The following is a 21,348-nucleotide window of genomic DNA, read 5'->3' as shown; positions in this document are numbered from 1 at the left end:
TTGGCCAAGTAAGTCACTTGACCATCCCTGAATTAAGTGGGGAAGAGTGAGACATGCGCAAGAAGAACAGTCTTATGTGACCAGGAGAGAACCAAACATTTGTGAAAAGCCCAAATAACTTCCACAGTTAACTCCACCCCTAAAAATACACCTTCTTGTGCTCTCCTTTTGTAATACTGAATTATGTTGGTTCCCTTCCCATCTCTATAAATTCTCCTCTGTGTGTTCCTTTTATTCTATTCCTTCTTCCGCTATATGTGGTCATTACCTAAGAGTATGCCCTTGGTTGGATTTTGTGTGTGTGTGTGCATGTGCACGAGTGTGTAATTCTCTCCCTTAACTTTATCTACCAATATATTTTTCTTTTGGAAAATCTCCTTGGACCCTTCTGTTTTCCTAATATTCCAGGAGTCAAAATATTCAGTAATTTTATTCATTTTCTTCCAATCTATCTGTTCCCTTTTGTTTTCCTTTTTTTAATATTGTTTTGCTATCTAGCCTTCCTTCTGCTATCTATTCAAACAAGAAGTGAGTTCTAAGCAAAGTCTCTCTATGTATCATATTTCCTACATATAATTTGTTGATATATTTCAAGTTGGCTTATCTACACATTCCTTTGAATGAATATGACATTTTGTTTTTTCTCACTTCTAAATCTACTTCATATTTTTACTATTAGTGTACTTGACACTTCACTCAACTTCCCTATACCCCACCACAATGATTATTATTTCTTCAAGGGAATGTAAGTTTTTCCTTGCTTTGCATTCTCTGTAGTATGTAGCAAAGATTTTGCCATAGAGGTGATACTCATTTTTTAAATGTAATATGTAGATCTCAAAGCTCAACTCCAGCATTAATACCCCAATGGTAATTAATTAGGTTAAATACATTATATTTAGCAGACCTTTTTGTCTTACCTTGAACTTATTGCTTAAATTCTTAGTTCTTTTCAAATGAACTACTACTGAGTTGTGTGACTCAGCTCACACCTTTCTGTAGTTAATTTTTGCTTTATGCATGTGTAATTTTCACTTAATTCTGTTAAATTCGCTTTGTTGATTTTAACTCATTTTCCAAAATTTAAAGTGCTAATTTCAGAATAAGGCTCACAGAGGTGAGGTAAACACCCTATATACTAACACTGAAGACATACCTATTAATTCGCTAAAAGAATCAAGCATTTCCGTTTGGCACATTCAAATGTATGGAGTATTTATCATTCTTTTATTATCTTTTGCTTTCAGTTAAAAATAAATATGCTCTTTGTAGGCAATTTGTGTTGTGTTGAATTTTGTCCCTCCAAAAATGATACATTGAAGTTCTAACTCCCAGTATCTCAGAATGCTATCTTGCTTGAAAATAGGGTCTTTACAGAGATAATTCAATTAAAATGAGGTCATTAGAGAAGACCGTCATCCAAAATGACTGGTGTCTTTATAAAAAGGGAAAATTTGGACACAGAGACAGACATGCACAGGGGAAAATGAAGACACAGGGAGAAGATGGCCATGTGACTGGAGTGATGTACCTATAAGCCAACAAATTCCAAAGATTGCCAGCAAACACTAGACCCTGCAAGAGTTAATGAGGGATTCTCCTCTAGAGCCATCAGAGACCATGGCCCTGATTTCTCACTACTAGCTTCCAGACTGTGGGACAATAAATTTCTATTTTTTAAGCCACCCAGTTTTGGGTTTTTTATTATTTGGGTATTTATTATTATGGTACTTGATTATGGTACTCATAAACTAATACAGTTTGTATGCAAGCATTTAAATGGTGTTCTTTTCCTTCCTCTGAATTTCATGCTAGTATAATTCATTTTCCTCAGTTTATAACCACAAAAATCTCAAGAGGAAAGTTTCCACAAATCAGCACCAATAAACTTATAGTGACAAAATAGTAGAATAATGAGAGTTCTAGACCAATGGAGTTTTGTAAAGACATTCATTGCATTGACACTCAGGTATTTAGATACTCATCTGTGTGCCTGTAACAGGCATTTTAGCTTGTAAAAATTGCTCTAGAGATAAAGGCAAGACTTTTCTTTTAAGGCAGTATAAATTCTAAATAATTCACTTTTAAAGAGCAATACTAATTTCTGAAAATTAATTATATAAAATAAATTACCTTTGCTTATATATACTTGTTTTGCAGAGGAGAAACAATTAGGAGGTCTTTTGTGTCCCTTTGTGAAGCATTTGAATCTGTACAAATAATATCATCAGTAATTGCCTCTGTTTAATTCTATTCACAGTCCTTGTTCTTTTTTTCACAGTGAGATTGCAGTTTTGAACATTTTCCCTGATATTTGGACTTTATAGTTTCTGCAAAAATAGTTTAACTGAAGTTTTTCATTCACAAAGTGTAGCACTCTGCTGTAAGTCAAGGCTGATATGTTCATTCTTGTTGATAATTGTGAGAATTTACTCAGGCAAGGGATGACCCTTAGCATTGAACTTTTCTGGGTGCATGCAGTGCATTCTTAACCCACAGCTGATGGATTGGCCTCAAAGTTGTAGATTTTGTAATGGATTTGTATCATGGCAGTTTAGTACCTAACATGGTTGATGTTTCAAATTATGTCTCCTTGGGACTTCCCTGGTGGTCCAGGTGTTAAGACTCTGCACTTCCACTGCAGGGGGCTCGGGTTTGATCCCTGGTTGGGAAACTAAGATCCTGCATACCATGTGGTATGGCCCAAAAAACAAAAAAACCAAATTATGTCTCCTTGGAGAGTGATATTCCAAACAGCCTCTAATGAAAGCAGTTCTCCTTGACCCAGTTTTGAGTAAAGAGTTTTCCTAGGAGTACTTGTTCAAAGAGATGTTCCATATCCATAGGAAGTCAGCAGGAACAGACTTTATTCTCTAGGACTGTGACTTGGTTTCAACATCTCTGTCAATGCTTTTAATTAAAAAATATGGAAGCACCAAGGGTAGATTACTGGCATTTTGCTTGGAATGAGTAGAATGAGTGCTGGCAAGACCAACCAAGCTAAACCAACCCTATTTCCTTTTAAATGGTCTCTCTTGGGGAAACAAACTCAGGAAAATAGTTATGGAAAATTTTAAGGTCATAAGAAGAGATTAAAAAATTTTTATTTTTACTCTATTTCCATGGACAAGATGCTTTTGATCAATTAAAGTTAATATCCTTGAGTCTGTTTTAAGACTATCTTTTCCAATGATATGTCTATTTACCAGTATTACCCTGTTTGAATTATTATTATTTTGTATTACATGTCAGTTACTATATAATTTAAAATAGGATAAGAATGAAAACAGTATGAAGGTTCCTCAAAAAGCTAAAAATAGAACTACCATATGATCCAGCACTTCCACTCCTGGGTATTTATCCAAAGAAAATGAAAACATTAATTCGAAAAGATATATGTACCCCTATGTTCATTGCAGCATTATTTACAATAGACAAGATATGGAAGCAACTTAAGTGCCCATCAATAAATAAGATGTGGTACATACACACACACACACGTACGTATGCACACACACACACACACACACACACACACACACACAAGAATATTATTCAGCCATAAAAAGAATGAAATCTTGCCATTTGTGACAACATAGTTGGATCTACCAGATATGATGCTAAGTGAAATAAGTCAGACAAAGAAAGAAAAATACTGTGAATTTGATTATATGTGGAATCTAAAAAACAAAACAAATGAACAAACATAACAAAGCAGAAACAAAGTAATAGATACAGAGAACACGTGGTTGCCATTTGGGAGGGGGTTGGGGAGATGAGAGAAATAGGTAAGGGAGATTAAGAGATAAAAACTTTCAGTTACAAAATAAATGAGTCAGGAGTGTGAAATGTACAGTGTGGGGAATATAGCCAATAATAATGTCATATATTTACATGGTAACAAATGATAACTAGAATTATCATGGTGAGCATTTTGAAATGTATAGAAATAAAGAATCACTATGTTGTGTGCCAGGAATTAACACAGTGATGTAGGTCAATTATACTTCACAAACAAACAAACATGAACTTACTGAGATTTTATGACTTTAACCTAAATTCACCTCAAATTTTGAGCCTGTGTTCTACCCCTGAAGACTATGGGTCTGATGATAAAAGCAAGATACTGTTAAATAAAATGCTGTCTCTTACTGGCCAATATTTTTCTTTCCCAAGACCTGAGAAACAAGGCATGCTGAAGACAGTATCAACTTAGTATCCATTATGTCTTCTCCTAATGCAATACTCTTGACTCAACCCACTTGGGTGGGAGTTTTAGAACATTTTCTGATGAAGACAATGAATTAGTGCTGATCTAGTCTCACTTTCCTGTTATTATTATTTTTCATATATTTTAATTTATTTATTATTAATTGATTTTGGTTGCTTTAAAATGTTGTGTTAGTTTCTGCTGTATAGCAAAGTGAATCAGTTATACATGTACATATATCCACTCTTTTTTAGATTTCTGAGTTCTCAGTGTGGATACCAACAAAAGTTTGACTCTTCTAGACTTTAATTTTTTTTAACTTTAAAAAATAAAATGTTTGTGAAAACAAAAACAAACAAGCAAACTCATAGAAAAAGAGATCAGATTTGTCGTTACCAGAGGCAGGGCGTGAGGGGGACAGGGAACTGGATGAAGGTAATTGAAATGTACAAACTTCCGGTTATAAGATAAATAAGTACTAGGGATGTAACGTACAACATGATAAAGATAATGAACACTGCTCTATGTCATATATGAAAGTTGGTAAGAGATGAAATCCTAAGAGTTCTCATAACAAAGAAAAAATATCTTTTTCTTTTATTTTGTATCCATATGAGATGATGGATGTTCACTAAACTTATTGTGGTAATTATTTCATGATAAATGAAAGTCAAATCATATGCTGTGCACCTTAAACTTACACAGTTCTGTATGTCAATCATATCTCAATAAAACTGGAAGGAAAATTTCCTTCTTAATTTTTTTAGCTATTTCATTTTACTAATGTTTTAGATAAGTTTAGAAATAATTTCTCAAGTTAAAGAAATTTTCTATTTTGACTGAGATTTTGCTTCATTTATAAATTATTTGGGGGAATAATGGAAAGTTTTACAGTCATCAGTTCACTTTCATTAAGAAAAATACCATATTTTCTTATTTATTTAACTATTTTCTGCCTTTCTGAATAGTTTCAGACATAATTTTCACATCAAACATAATAGTTTCAAATCATATTTTTGTGATGAATATCTTCAGATAAAAGTGGCTATTATCAGTTAGTAATTATATTTGTTTGACATGTAAAAAGAGCCTGAATATCATTAGTTTAAATAAGATAGAGGTTTGTTTTATTACTTGTAAATAAGTCTGGGTTTTGGTTGTCCAGCACTACCATTGGGCTTTATGGCATAATCAATGTTCCAGGCTTCTACTTTCCATTTGCATTGCTATTCTTAGGAAGCACCTTCCCTCTTAAAATTGCCTCATGGTTGAAAAATTGTGGCTGCAAAAGTAGCCATCGTTATCTACAAAACCAGCGTCACATCTACAACTCAGGAAGGAGTGAGAAGGAGAGGGGAAAGCCTAGTGAGTAAGCCCCCATAAAAACTTTATTTGAAGTCCCATCCAATGATTTCTGTTTATATATCAGCCAGCACCCTTGTCTTCAAGTGTATTTGGGAATGTAGATTTATTTTTGATAGGCATAGTTGTACCCTAAAATATAGTGGATCTTTTCATGAATAGATATTGGATAGTATCAATCTGTCTATCTATCTATCTATCCATTTACCTTTCTATCTAGATTTCTAACTCCCATTCCAGTTTCTCTGCATTTTAGAGATCAGTAAAATTCAATATTGGAATTTGTTTTTAAAAATACCAGTATGAGGGGATTCCCTGGTGGCGCGGTGGTTGAGAGTCTGCCTGCTGATGCGGGGGACGTGGGTTCGTGCCCTGGTCCGGGAGGATCCCACGTGCCGCGGAGTGACTGGGCCCGTGGGCCATGGCCGCTGGGCCTGCACGTCCAGAGTCTGTGCTCCACAGCGGGGGAGGCCACGGCAGTGAGAGGCCCGCGTACCGCAAAAAATAAAAAAAAAAATTCCAGTATGAGAAACTGAAGGACAATAAAACTGCATTATTAACCTAGTAATGTGTCATCAGTTCTCTTTGCTGCCCAGAGTTTTCCATCACTGATCTTTTTATCACTATCCTTACTTTTAATATACAATGGACATCTTGTATGACAAAAGTGAGCTCTAAATAATATATCTGTTCAAATATGAATATGAAACTGAGTGCTAAATCACAGATTCTTTCACTGTACTTTATGCCTCGACTATCATTCATGCCAAGGAATGACTCAATTTCCCCACCATTTTATCTATACAAGCCTGTTAAAGTTTTCTTCATATAATATGCTATGACTTCATTTGTATGTGACATAAATGTTTGATTCATTTATTAAATTCTGTTTCTATTCTTTTCTCATTAGCTTGAGATAAAGTAACAATACTGTTATTTGCCATATTCTTTTTTGTGATGTCAAATCACACTTTCAATTTATTAAATAACTTTGGAAGTAAAAGTCTAAGCCTGTGAAAGTGTCTTTCAATTATAAATTAACCAAGGATTTTATCTGAGTTCTGTCAGAAACAGAAATGACTCTTCGTATTGAACATAGAGGAAATTTAAAACTGGTAATTGGATATATGGGTGATGGAAGACCTGAGAATTTATACAGAGAAACATGAAACAGTAGAAGCAGCACAAAGAGGCAACCATCCCCAGGCTGAAAGGACATAGGAGGTAGTATTACCTCAGTCCAAAAGCCTGGACTTGTCTTACCCTGTAAGAGTTGGGACCATGGTGACAATGGCTCTCCAATGGTAGCTGGATCATAAAGGATACACAAACACTTTGGAGATAATGTCTAAGGTAGAGAGAGATGGAGAAAGATAGTGTGACTTTTGATTTCTTTCATTCCTCCAATCTCTTCCCACCACCTTCCAATGACCAGATATGGTTAGAAACAAGATAGTAAGACAGTCTGGGAAATGCAGTTCCCTGTGCCAATGTCAGGTCAAGGAAAGGACAAGTGATGGGTCTGAGGGCAAACAGACAAATAAATAATAAGCACACCGCTCTGCTTTCCCCTACAAACTCATTCTCTGCTCTTTTCTGCCCAAATCTGGGGCCCTGAAAAATGACCCCCATGGACTATATCACTTGTCTTTTTGCTTTTTGGCTTCCATTTGTGTTTAGAACTGGTTGAAGATTGAAGAACTGGGAAAATTCAGTTGTAGGTATTTATTCTCCTGATTCCTCTGTGCCAGCCACAGTTTGAGTTTGATGGCTGGCTCTGGATTTTCCTTGCTTTTGGTAACACTGTCCCCTCACTTACCCTCCTGGGTTTAGGTGTAGTAGCAGTTCCTTGTTCCTTCCAGTCCAGTGTACTTCATCATTCCTTACAGGTTCCCTTTTTTTTAATTTAAATTTTTTACTTTTTTTAATTGGAGTATAATTTCTTTATAATATTGTGTTAGTTTCTGCTGTACAATTAAGTGGATCAGCTCTATGTATACATATATCCCCTCCCTTTTGGACCTCTCCCCCATCCCACCCATCTAGGTCATCACAGAGCACCGAGCTGGGTTCCCTGTGTTTTACAGCAGGTTCCCACTAGCTATTTTACACATGATAGTGTTATTGAGGTCAAACCCAATCTCCCAGTTCATCCCACCCTCCCCTTCCCCCTCTGTGTCCACATGTCGATTCTCTACATCTGCATCTCTATTCCTGCCCTGCAAATAGGTTCATCTGTACCATTTTTCTAGATTCCACATACATGCATTAATATACTATATTTGTTTTTCTCTTTCTGACTTACTTCACTCTGTATGACAGACTCTAACTTCATCCACATCTTTACAAATGACCCAATTTTGTCCCTTTTTATGGCTGAGTAATATTCCAATATATATATGTACCACATCTTCTTTATCCATTCATCTGTTGATGGACATTTAGGTTGTTTCCATGTCCTGGCTATTGTGAATAGTGCTGCAATGAACATGGGGTACATGTGACTGTTTGAATTATGGTTTTCTCAGGTATACGCCCAGTAGTGGGACTGCTGGGTCATATGGTAGTTCTATTTTTAGTTTTTTAAGGAACCCCCATACTGTTCTCCATAGCGGCTGTATCAATTTATATTCCCCCCAACAGTGCAAGAGGGTTCCCTTTTCTCCACGCCGTCTCCAGCGTTTATTGTTCATAGATATTTTGATGATGTAAGCGACTTTTTCTTTCTGTAATCTTTTCCTTTATCACCATGTGTTTTGCGGCAGAAACTTTGTTTTCTAAAAATGGTTCCTAAAATCTTCATCAAAATCACCATCAACTTGGGTTGTTTTGCAGATTATGAAAAAACAGAAACAGAGAGTAGATAAGTGTTTTCCAGGGGTTAAGGAGTGGGAGAAATAGGGAGAGAGTGGTGAAAGGGTACAAACTTCAGCTATAACATGAATAAGTTCAGAGGATCAAATGTAAAACATGGTGATTACAGTTAAGAACACTGTATTGTGCAATTGAAATTTGCTAAGAGGGTAGAACTTGAATGTTCTCACCAAAAAACCGAAAAAAGAAAGAAAAGAAAAGATAAATGTTTGAGATGATTGATGTGTTGATTATCTAAATGAGGGGAATCTTTCACAATGCATATGTATATCAAATCACTATGATGTACATTTTAAATATCTTACTATTTTATATGTCAATTATACCTGAATAAAGCTGAAATTAAAACAAAAAAAAAAGAAAACAAAGTAGTCTTCTTTCTTGAAAGACATGTTTCTTAGAATTGATTTCTAAGTAAAATTACAAGTAGAGAAATGTTGGCTTTAAATCTTACTTCTGACCAATCCTTGCCCTCTTCCCGTCTGAAAATATTCAGAGTTTCGATAGCCTTTTGGCACTGTTAGTGGATGTTATTAGAGGCCCCTCTGGCTATGTCTAGAGTTCTTTCTTAATCCGCATATAAAACATGAGCTTTGTGACACATCCAGATACATCTACACTCCTTGAAATTTTTATTGAGAATTCTAGTAACCTCAGGAATCATTTTAGACCTTGCAGTCTCTTGAACTTAATTATTTTCCAAAAGATTTTTTACATGTAGTGGATGAAATTGAGTTTGACGAGCTGAAGCAAACAGGGTTTGGTATCTTTGTCTTTTTGACATCTTTCAGCTTCATTTTCACTTTGCATCCTGCAGTTCACTCTTTTCTGGTATCTGAAAATGTCATTTCACCACAAACACAGTTCATACCCCTCACTCACCACTACCAGTTAGGAGATAGAGACAACAAAATTGAATCAAGGTTTTTAGCTGCTTGTTCTTTGTGTTTCATCTGAATTTTTATTAAAAAATATAAAGAATTTTAAGATTAACTATTGCATCTATAATGCAAGCTACTATTTACTACTTCAATAAAATGGATTTTTGCCAAAATGTTATAATATACAAAATACATATATGTATAGTAAACATCCTATCTTAAAACTTTAAATATCTGATTTTAAAATTTCAATATTGAAGCAGCTCTTCAATATTGACTTCTACTTTACGTGCTTTAAACATTTCATGTGTGGATGCAAAAAATAATTGCCATCATTCTATGACCTTCTAAAATATACGGGTTCCCTCTGAAACCATGTTCATGGAAACTAATATAAAACTTTCCAATTGAAACAACACTGGTGTTTACATTATTTTTTCATTTTTTTGTTTTCTTACTTCAAAAACTCTATTTTCTTATAGACTATGCTCTTTTAGACACACGTTTTTATTAGTTGTTTTCTATCCTTTTTTCTATCCTTTCTATCCTTTTGATATTTCTATCAAAATATCCTTCACATTTTGATTGACATGTTTGTTTTCATTTATGAACTAACTTAATCTTCTTTTTTTTCCTTCCATGCTTTTTTTCTTCTCTGCTTCCTTTTACCCCCAGCTTTATTTAGATATAGTTGACGTGTAACATTGTGCAATTTAAGGTGTACAGCAGGTTGATTTCATACACTTATTGTGAAATGATTACCACCATAGTAGTAGTTAACACCTCCACCCTATCACATGTATACCATTTCTTTTTTCATGATAAGAACATTTAAGATCTTCTTTCTTAACAACTTTCAAGTATAAAATACAGTATTATTTATTATAATCACCATGCTGTACATTAGAGCATTCCCTGGTGGCGCAGTGGTTGGGAGTCTGCCTGCCAATGCAGGGGACACGGGTTCGTGCCCCGGTCCGGGAGGATCCCACATGCCGCAGAGTGGCTGGGCCTGTGAGCCATGGCCACTGAGCCTGCGCATCCAGAGCCTGTGCTCCGCGGCGGGAGAGGCCACAGCAGTGAGAGGCCCGCGTACTGCAAAAAAAAAAAAAAAATATATATATATATATATATATATATATATATATATTTTAACACAAATGAGTTTGTGGACTATAATATGTGTTATGTTATTATTGTGATTACCATTTTATTTTCATTATCCTTGTTCTTGTTACTGTCACTCTGTGAGTGAAAGGACTTATAGAAAAAAAATATCCCAAGGTCCACAGTGCCAATGGTCTGAGGATAGAAGCACATTGCCCAAATCAACTTGGATAAAAATTTAGCTACTCATAACTTATAACCAGTGTAAAAAGTTCATCTTTCACTTACATATTCCCATCACACACACACACATAATAATGCATTCAGCTTATCTCACTGCCCACCTGAAGCCCACTGTCCCCTTATCAGCAAATATAATGATATTTTCATGGGCTTCCTTCACATTTACATTTTTGTCGCCTCTCTCCAGCCCCAGTGCATTCCCTCATGATTTGTGTAAATTCTCTTTTGCCTCTTACACCACTCAGCCTTGAGAGATTGTGTGAATTTCCTTGTCCCTGCTTTTCACTCTTGGGAGCTTTCACAGAGAAGTTTTATCTTATTTACTTATTTATTTATTTATTTTCAGGCTCACACTTTTCCTTTTCTCTAGGCTTCTTTATTTTACTTCTTTTTTGGCTGTGCTGTTGTTGGTTATTTTTTCTTTCTTTTTTTCTCTTTAGGTCATTCTTATAATACTCTTTAAAATGAAGGTAACTTATAATTTTAACTATATTTAAATCACCCTTCATATGAGGTAAATTAAGAATTTCAACCATATTAGTACTAGAGATGTTTCTTTCACAGTATTTAAATGGAAGGGCTGCAACAGTTATTATCATAAAGGTCCCTTTAAAACTGTTTCTTCATTCACTCAGCGAAGGTGTATTGAGTACCCACTGTGCAGCAGGCTCATGCCAACCCATGTAGTTGAAAAGATGCTGTCCCTGTCCACAAAAATTGGGGGAAGATAGATACGCCAAAATTACAAAACAAAGTGATCCTTGCTGTAATGTATAATGTTCAGAGAAAACCTAGGGGACTAGGGACTTAAAACTTCTTAATTTGAAGAAACAAGTATACCAAGGCCAACAAGAGCAGTTGTATCTAGGGAGGGGTGGGAGCAGGGCACTTCAGACAGAGACACCATGCAAAGCCATAGAGGAGTGCAACATAAGGGTCATGTGTCACAAAAACGTGGAGTGATCGTTGTGTATGGTTTGGAGAGGCAGACCGAGATGACAGGACCTAAGGGTGGATTTGATTCAAGATACTGAAGGGTCTCTTACATTAAATAGAAGCCTTTATATTCTACTGTGTAAGGTTATGCTTCTCAAACTCAAGTATGCATGCCCTAAGGGTATGCTTGCTTAAGCTCTGAAAGGTGTAGGATCAGTGTGGGGACCCCTCCAGGAAGTTGTAAGGGTACTATAAATTTTTAGTCTATTTTAATGTGGTATGTGGGAGATTATTTTTATGTATTAAAACTCACCTGACTATTTGTAGTAGAAGACAAAATCTATATGATATTTAAAATAAAACAGTAGCTTTCAAAAATATTTGTCTTCTAGTGAACCACTTCGAATATTCTTCTGTCCCCAGGATTCCATCCCCTAATTCTTAATGAAAACATTTAAGAATTACTGCTTCGAGATGCAGAACCATCGAGGAATTTTGAACAGCATCATGGCATCACCAGATCTGCAAGTGTACAAGGTTGGCATGATGGTGAAAGATGGATTGGCAGATGGTGTAGATTAGAGGTAAGGGGTCTATTTGGAAGGCTATGACAACAGAGTAAATGAGAGATGATGATTGTATTCCATAATGGAATAAGGAGTTTGACTCCAGTTTTTGTGTTTGATTGATGATAACTTTTAAACCTCACTTCTCCCTAATGCCTCCTGTTTGGAAAAGCTGTTAAGAAAGTCTGGTACTGTCTTTTTTAGCTCCGGTGGCTAATGCATACCACACAACCCTCTGACCACACACTGGAATCCTCATTCTGACCTTAGATCCTAACCACAATAGAAAACCCCAACCAGTCTTCTTTCCTTTCTGTCTCAAGCCATTTTCTTGAAAAGCCTGTCCTTAAATCCCCAGAAAACTTTATTATGTAAGTAATAATACTTTTCATGCCCTCTTGGTATACATGTGGAGTCACTAGTTTTGACATCTGAACCAAGCAGTAGGGGTCCAGCCTGCTTCTGTAGGGTGATCACAACACATAAGGTAAATGTGTAAAATATAAGAAGGGAAAGATGTTGATTAACTGGATGAGGGAATATGGAAGAGGATGGACTCTCTCAATATGGTAGAGAACAAGGCCAAGTCACACATATGAAATCCAATTTTCTACACATCTTCCAATAAATGAGTTTTCAAAAACTTTAAAAAATAAATTGAATGAGAAGAGAAGCAAAATGAAAAAGCAAAGTAGTCAAAGAAGGGCCTTTTCAACTGAATTTCTTTGGCCTTTGTATAATTTTTAGAGTTAATTTTAAAGGCTGACCATAACTATGTCAACTAAAACAAGCTTACATGATAAAGGAAAATAATTTTTTTTTTTTTTTGCGGTACGTGGGCCTCTCACTGTTGTGGCCTCTCCCATTGCGGAGCACAGGCTCCGGACACGCAGGCTCAGTGGCCATGGCTCACGGGCCCAGCCACTCCACAGCATGTGGGATCCTCCCGGACCAGGGCATGAACCCGTGTCTCCTGCATCGGCAGGCGGACTCTCAACCACTGCACCACCAGGGAAGCCCTGGAAAATAATTTTTGATGTAAAGTTTTAAAACTGAAAATAATTTAACTGCAGTATACACACACACACACACACACACACACACACACACACACACACACACACGTATGTACCTTTACTCTGATTATCATGGTGGGTCTAGATATCTAAGACTGGGAAAAACAAGTGAGAAGAAGGACTAAGAGAACAATTGTTCTTTCCTCTCTCTCTATCCCAAGCTTGATATTCTTCTGATTCATTTGGTAGTTTGCTGCCAGTTTATTTTTTCTTCTAAAATACTATTTTTATATTACAACTTTCCTTAAAAACTTTCAATAGCTCTCTCTGTCTGTACAACGATATAAAGCAAATTAACTCCTCCCCCCAACCTCAAACCATTAATTTCTTCAATAGTCCAGTTCTAGATTTTCATTCTATCTATTGCATTTTCATCCCAATGAGACCTTTTCCCTCCAGCCTGTAAGGTCTACCCATTTTCTCAAAATACACTGATTATTTTTAATACACCCTGTGGTTTTACTCATACCACTTGCCCTATGTGAAAAACCTTAACCCTTCTTTCTTCACTCTTCACATACCACTCTGTTTTCAAACTCCAAGTAAGCCCTCCATCCTCTGGGACACTGGCCCTGAACATCAACCAAGCAGTGACCTCTAACTTCTCCAAACCATTTGTTGTCCTTGCCTTCTCATTTTATTTTACTCATTATTTTCTAAAATATGCTTAGAATTTGAGGATGTATATGTCAATCTCTGCCATGAGAGAATCTTCAGTGTGGGGAGGAAACAAGCATTTTAGTCAAGTAATGGAGTATGATTTGATCTTCTTCACTTGAATCACTACCTAGATCTCATAGAGTGGTTAAATCTTATAGGTTTTTGATCATGCATAAGGGCCCAGGACAATATGTTTGAAAGGGACCATTTTTGCCTTTCTTCATGTTTCCATGTGACTCAGTCTTCCATTTGAGTAACACATAGTTTTTCTCTTCCCCCTTACTCACTCCTCTAATTAGGGAGAAAGCACTAATTTGCTTCATTGGCACTTACTCTGACTCATATTTTCCAGTACTGGTATTATCAGTAATAAAAGTTATATTTTCCCCTTCATATGCCTAGCCCACACCTCTCTCTTAGTTCTGAACTTGACGTGGAGAAAAAGGGTAATAATTATTAGGTCCACTTACACCCCAACACACTTCTTTGTACATGAAGTTATCTAAGAGATATTTGACCTACTCACTCTCTAAAATAATGATTTCCAAAATAATTTATGGTGACAAAAACAAGTTTAATTTAGATTGTTGAGTATATATCTGTTGTCCTTATCCAGAGTGGCTAAAATGAGGAAAGTTATTTCATTAAACTTCAAGCAGGTACAGTTTAACTTCTCAAGGTAGTCCAATTGTGATACATAGAAGATTCTTTAGAAAAATACCTCTTTTTCGTCAAATCCATGTATAATTTTGAAGGGGAGACGATGACAGGCGAAGTATTACTCAGGTTTATAGCTCAGTATATTTTCTAAATTCATCCTAGCTCTTGTATTTTTCATCTCCTCAGTGAACATAATGAGTTATTTTTATGAAGGAGGCCCTCTATCCAGAGACTGCAAAACCACCCATTTTATTTTCCCTTTTTGTATATAAAGTATACTTAGACACATTATAAAAAGTGAAAAGAGAAGACTCAAAAGTTAGCAATGGAACTGATAAATATGACATTTTTTATTATGATACTCTCTCCCTCTTTTACTTGAAAAGATTGTTTTCAACTATTATAGAAAACTCTGTTACATAAAATCTACAATACTATTTAAATAAAAATCTCTTCAGTCAGCTCTAAAATGTGGATAGCTAAGTTGTTAAACACAATGATTCAGAGTTATTAGATTAAGGAGTGAAAATGACATACTTGCTTGAAATTGTATGGACAATTTAGTCCGAGAATACAATTTCCTGGCATGAAATTTAACCAAGTCTCTTTAAAGTGGAAACAGAGGATCTTGAATGACAATTGTTCTGTATTGCTGTTTCACTTGAAAACTCAGTGAAAATGTATTGAACAACTACTGAGTTCATTTTTTTTCTTATTTACAAACTTATTTTCACTATAACATCAGCATAACCATAGTTCAGAAAGTTTGTAAAATAGAGGTAAAAAAAAATCAAACTACTTTTCTGGTTTGGAGTATGGCTAATACTCTTGTGTTATTTTGAACAAGTTATTTAACCTCCCAGAGATACTGATTATACTCTGAAACAAGCAAAAATAAAATTAATTCCTGTCTTGCTGAGTTGGAGTAAAAATTGGAAATTATACATAAAAGATTTCATAGTGAGTTGAGCTTACCAAATTCTCTTAAGGACAATACAAAGCATAAATTCACAAAATAATTAGAAAAAACATGTAGAGAATTGTTTTGATATATTTCTTGCCAAGATTTACCTAATAGACGTGGTTCCATTCATTTTTATAGTATATGTAATACATACATACTCCCCCACCCCGGCACACACAATAGATTTTTCCCATAATGTTTCAGTAAGAAGTTTCTTCTGGAAGATTCTGGAATGACATCTCTTTAGGATGGGTGCACAATGGTCATTTTGGATTTTTCTTAACTATCAGTTCTGGGGATTCACTTCTTTTATCTCTTTTGTTGGAGCCTGTGATCACTCAACCCTATCAGTTTCTCTTTCTTGGTTTAATTTTTTGTTTTGTGGAACACATTTAACAACGTCATGAGTGTCCTAGTTCAGGTTCCCTGGAGGCTGGCTGATGCTCCAAAAGAAAGAAGAGCATATACGTATCTAGAATATGTGTTGATTCCAGTCGAGATGAATAGCTGCCCCTTTCAGAGTGGAAGGTCCTAAGAATCAACTTGCCACCAAGTACATGTTTGCCACCGAGTATATGGTTGAAGAGATGTTTCCATACTGTGACTCAGAATTGGTCTTTGTTTCAGCAGTAGGTAAATCAGTGTTGGCGGGTGAGACCTTGTGCTATTAGGCTCATGAAAAGGCTTCAGTGCTGCCATCTTGAGTACTTTGGTCAAGAATCCATTGTTACAAGATAGGAATGTCCAAAGACAGAGGCTGGCTTACGTCAACTGGCTAAGGCATTCTGTCTACTTGGTTGTTTAGTGCCTCTCCCATAGTGGGTTATCTCTGATAGCCATTGGCATGTGATGCAAAGACCCTTACAATTCACAACCACTCAGATAGGTCCACTCACATGCTTCTCCTAGAACTTCTTGTCTCTTATCTACCAATCTTTATCTTTTCAGGCCTCTGAACAAGAAATCAAGTAATTGGTATCATGAATTCATGTATATTTTGCCTTGGACAACGTCTCTTTCTAAATGACATGGAACGGCAGATGCAGTGCCAAAAGCTTTTCCCACTAGAATGATTTCCCTCACTGCAGTTTTCAGGGCCATCCTGAGTGGGACTGTTCTGTATCAGCAATCTATAGTTCCGCTTGTATACGTGTAATGAAGTGACCCACTTATAAACCAAGCTTGGCCTTTCTCCTCCTAACACAGTTTCTCATAAGGGGGAGAGTGTCCCTATATCAGTAAGTTCTCTATATCCGTGTTATACTTAATCCACCTTGATCCAGCTCTTCAGATTCTACAACCATACATATTATTGTGGGTCTTACTAATATATGTTGGCTCTATTCTACAGCTAATTTTTTCAAGTACTTTTCCTTTTTTAATGGGTCAGCATATCTCTGGATTATATTGTGATTCGGCCCTAATTTTTTGTCTGTTTACTAGGAGGATCAGTGTTCTAGATTCTGAGTCATGTGTGTTGTCCTAAAGGGCAAAGGCCTCTGCATCATCTTAAAAAATGGGAGGGTTCTGGTCTTTAATGGGGAGGAGTGGGCCACTTTTGAAGGCCTAGAGATTTGGGTAAGCTCAGCTCTCAGGGTTCTTGACTGCTTCATACAGGTGTCTCCAGCAGTTTTGCAGTCCCACCCCTTCCTCATCTGAGCCCGGATTTTTGCATAGCACAATTGCTAGAGTTGACAAATCGACCTTCTTTGGAACCCTACTTTGCTTATAATTAAGTCCTAGATCTGATATTTAGCTTTTTTGGCTTCTGGCATCAACAGATGTAAACCTCATTTTCTTTCATCAATGCATCAATAGCATGAGCAACTTCTATCCTAGCCCATTGTCCTTATAATAACAACCTCTTCAGAACCTATCAAGTGCCTGAGATAGTGCACCTGCTGTTACATTTTCTTTAATTGTTTCCCATCCCACTTCACAATCAACGTACATTTTAAAAATTTCACTGCTATAATATGCCAGTTGCTATCATCACTCCAATTACCACCCATGATGCCCTTCTTATTGCCAGCCAGCTGGTGATGATCTAACTCCAAACTCTCATTTTTAGACTCTGCTTCCTCAACCACTTCTGATAAGAATTGTTTTAGTTGGGTTCCTCAGGAAATAGTCTCAAGAAGGAAATTTGTATTCAAGATGTTTATTCAGGGATGATCTCAAGAACACTTGTGAAGGAGTGAGAAAGTTGGGCAGAATTAAAGTTGAACTACAAGACACAACATAGTTCTCAGAAGATCCAAAAGGGAGCTCTGGAGCTGAGATAGCTCTTCAGAGTTATTGCAGACTGAGGATAAATGGCTTAGCATTTATACCCTCCCCCACTGGCCTGTCATTGGATGCAGCCTGTTGTGGTAAAACATATAACTTTAGGTAAGAATGCATCCTTCAGTCAAGAGCAATTCCAAAAGAAGGACTTAGCTGTGAATGGTTAGCAGTCAGTATCCCCAGCAGTTAGGAAGTCAATGCCTCCATCTGTGTGGAGGATGTCAGTGGGATTCCACACCATCCACTACCCAGGGAAAAGATGTGTGCAAGGTAAAATTTGAGACCTTCAAAGTCCGAAAATGCTTTTTAGTCTATGTTCATGCATAATTATTAGTTTGGGCATAGAATGCTAGCTTGAAGGAATTTATCTCCTCTGAATTTTAAAGCATAGTTCAATTATATTCTAACTCCCAGTGGGTGTCAGTCAGCCTCTAAAACGGCACCAAGTGATCCCCGCCTCCTGGTATTCACATCATTTTGTAGTCCACTCCTTTTGAATGTAGGTAGTTCTCTTGACTATAGATCCACTTATAATGAATAGAGTATGGCAGAAGTTGTGGGGTATCATTGACACTGGATAAAAAGACTGGCTTCTGCTTGGAGCATTCATTCTTTCATTCTCTCACTTTTTTGCTCTCTTGCAGAGGGAAGCAAGCTTCCATGTTTTAAATGGCTCTATGGTGAGGCCCACTTGGCAAGGAACTAGTGTGTGTAGTCAACAGCCAACAAGAACCTGAGGCCAGCCAACAATCACATGAGTGAATGTGGAAGCAGATCCTCCTCTAATTGAGCCTTGAGATGACTCCAGCCCCAGCCACAATTTGATTGAGCCAGAAGCACCCAGCTAATTCACTCCCAGACTCCTGACTCATAGAAATTGTGACATAATAAAAGTTTGTCATTTTAAGCTGCTAACTTGAGTATGGTTTGTTATGCAGCAATAGTTAGCTAATACACAGTGTTCCCATTGAGAAGTTCACTGCTATTTTGATCTGAATCTTTTATATAAATCTGTGTTTTGTTTATCTTGCTCTGTATTTCTCTATCTTGGTCACAAAATTTAAAAAAAAATCATTTTTTTAAATTTCCAGTGATCTTAATTTTCATAGTGACAAGCCTTAGTTGGATCTGTTTGTGTCTATTGGGCTGACTATTCTTTGCAATGTTCTTTTTTATAACATGTATTCAGTTTGGGTAGTTTTCTTGGATTGATTCTGTTTTAATTTTTTCTCATTCATTTCTAGAGCTTTATAATCTTTTTATTGTGGACCAACAATATTATTAAAAAATGTTTTTTTCTCCCTCTAACTTTCCACTGATATTCTTTTGCCTATTCTTGTGAGAGATTTCCTAAACCTTATTTTCAAACCCTTCTATTGAATTATTTCTGCTATCATATTTCTGAGTTTAAACATTTTCATAATGTTATTTTTATAGCATTCTATTTCATGAATGCATCATCTTCTCTTATTTCTGGATATTAATGGTTATGAGGTTTTTATTTATTTACTAAGTTTTATCTCCCTAGATAGTTACTATTTTGTTAACTTATTTTCCCCCGATTATTTGTTTTGCTTTGCTCAGATAACCACTGGCTAACTTCTCATGTAACAGAGATGTAACAAAAAATGTTTGGAGACTTTGTGCTTGTCAGTAAGTTTTGCTGATTGAGTCTTCATTGTACCATATCCTCTGGAACCACCTGATGTTAGTAGGTTTAAGTCTTTTCTCTTGGTTTAATCAGATTTCCAAGATGAAACACTTCTAAGATAGAGCCTTGGAAGGTGCACCTTAGCTGTCAGATATGTGAGTGTGTCGAGTGAAGTTAGAATGTTGGAAATCTTAAGATTTATTATGTACATTTTCATGCATTCTCTATTTTTAGTGTAATATTTTTGTGTGCAACTATATCTGATATCATCTCTGATATTCAGGAAATTCTGTTTTACCTTCCAGTAAACTGCTGGGGTTTGGGAAAGGGAGCTCCCCAGGCATCAGTACAAAAAAGAAATCTCTACCTAATGTGGAACTGTATTCCAGTTATCTATTGTTGCCTAACTATCCCATTCTTTCCTCAAAGCTTAGCAGTATATAACTACTTTACTATGCTCACAGATTTTGTGGAAATTAAGAAAGGGCACAACATGGATGGCTCTTCTTCCTCCATGATACTTAGGGCTTCAGTTGGGATGACATAAATGACAAGTGATTGGAAGACAGAAGAGCTGTGGCTGGACAATCCACATCCAAGCTACTTTCTTCAATCAAGGCCCCAGTGGGGTTGCCTGAAGCGTGGCTTAGCTGAAACTGTCATTGACAATGCCTACTGTGGTCTTTCCACCACGGTAGTCTCAGAGTTGTTGACCCTCTTACATGGCTCCAAGAGTATATGTTCTGATGAACAAGGCTGAAGCTGCAGGGCTTTCTATAACCTAATTCCAGAATTTACATGGTGTTGCCCTTGCTGAACTCTATTGGTGGAAGCAGTCCCAAGCCTGCCCCAATTCAAGGGGAGGACTCACACAGCTCACCTCCTGATGGAGGATTTTCAAAGAATTTTTGCCTATATTATAGAAACATCGTAAGTTCTAATTGTACCTTTAAGGTTTTTTCAACAAATCTTCCTGTTTTTAGACCAACTTAATGCCCCTTTTCAGATGTATAATTCAAAAGCCTTTGTGGTTCTGTGATGCAGATTTGAATGTTTCTTGGATTTATCACTGCCAGCTAATGATTCAGCCTTCTTTGATCTTCTAAGTCAGTTATCATACATCCATTTCCTTTCCATCTTCTAAAATATATAAATAAAAATTCTAAATTATTTTCTATTCTACTTTTTTGCCTTTGGAAATTTGTACCTCTTTTTTTTTTTCTTTTCTAAGAAGGACTTACTATTAATTTTCATTTAAGTGAGGCTAAGATGGAAAGAATAGCTAAATATGTATTCTCAATCTGCCACTTTAATTGGACGTCTCTGCTCTTTCTTTTACAAAATATCTCTTATTTACCAACAAACATTTATTGAGGAACCACTGCATGTTTACTATGTGTTGGGGTCTGTGCTATCTATTTTATACATATTATCTGATAATAATCTCATTTAATATCTGTATCTTGTTTAATATTGATAATCCTTTGATATACTACTATTAACTCTGTTTTACAGATGAGGAAACTGAAGCTAAAGAAGTTATGTAAATTTACTAAGGTCACTCAACTAGAAAGTAACAAGGCTTGGGACTGAAACTCAAGTTTGTTAACTCCAGAGCAAATGTAGCGTGCCTTCAAATATTATAAGTGTCTACCACTCTGTTTTCTGGATGGTTTGCTGTACAAATTTTGCCTGACCTTGCAGTTAACTATGATAATGAGAATTTTATCAAAAGTAGATAATATGGGCCACCAGCTAAGTTGGTCATGATGAATTCTCAGTCTCAATTACCTTCTGGACTGACAATTTACACAATATCCGTGTTCCAGAAAAGAGCTATATAAATCTACTTTTTGTAAAGCAACACACTTT

This window comes from Grampus griseus (genome assembly GCF_964374135.1).
Source record: "Grampus griseus genome assembly, chromosome: 4".
Taxonomy (NCBI): Eukaryota; Metazoa; Chordata; class Mammalia; order Artiodactyla; family Delphinidae; genus Grampus; species Grampus griseus.
The sequence above is the reverse complement of the archived record's forward strand: the minus strand, read 5'-3'. Positions refer to the sequence as shown.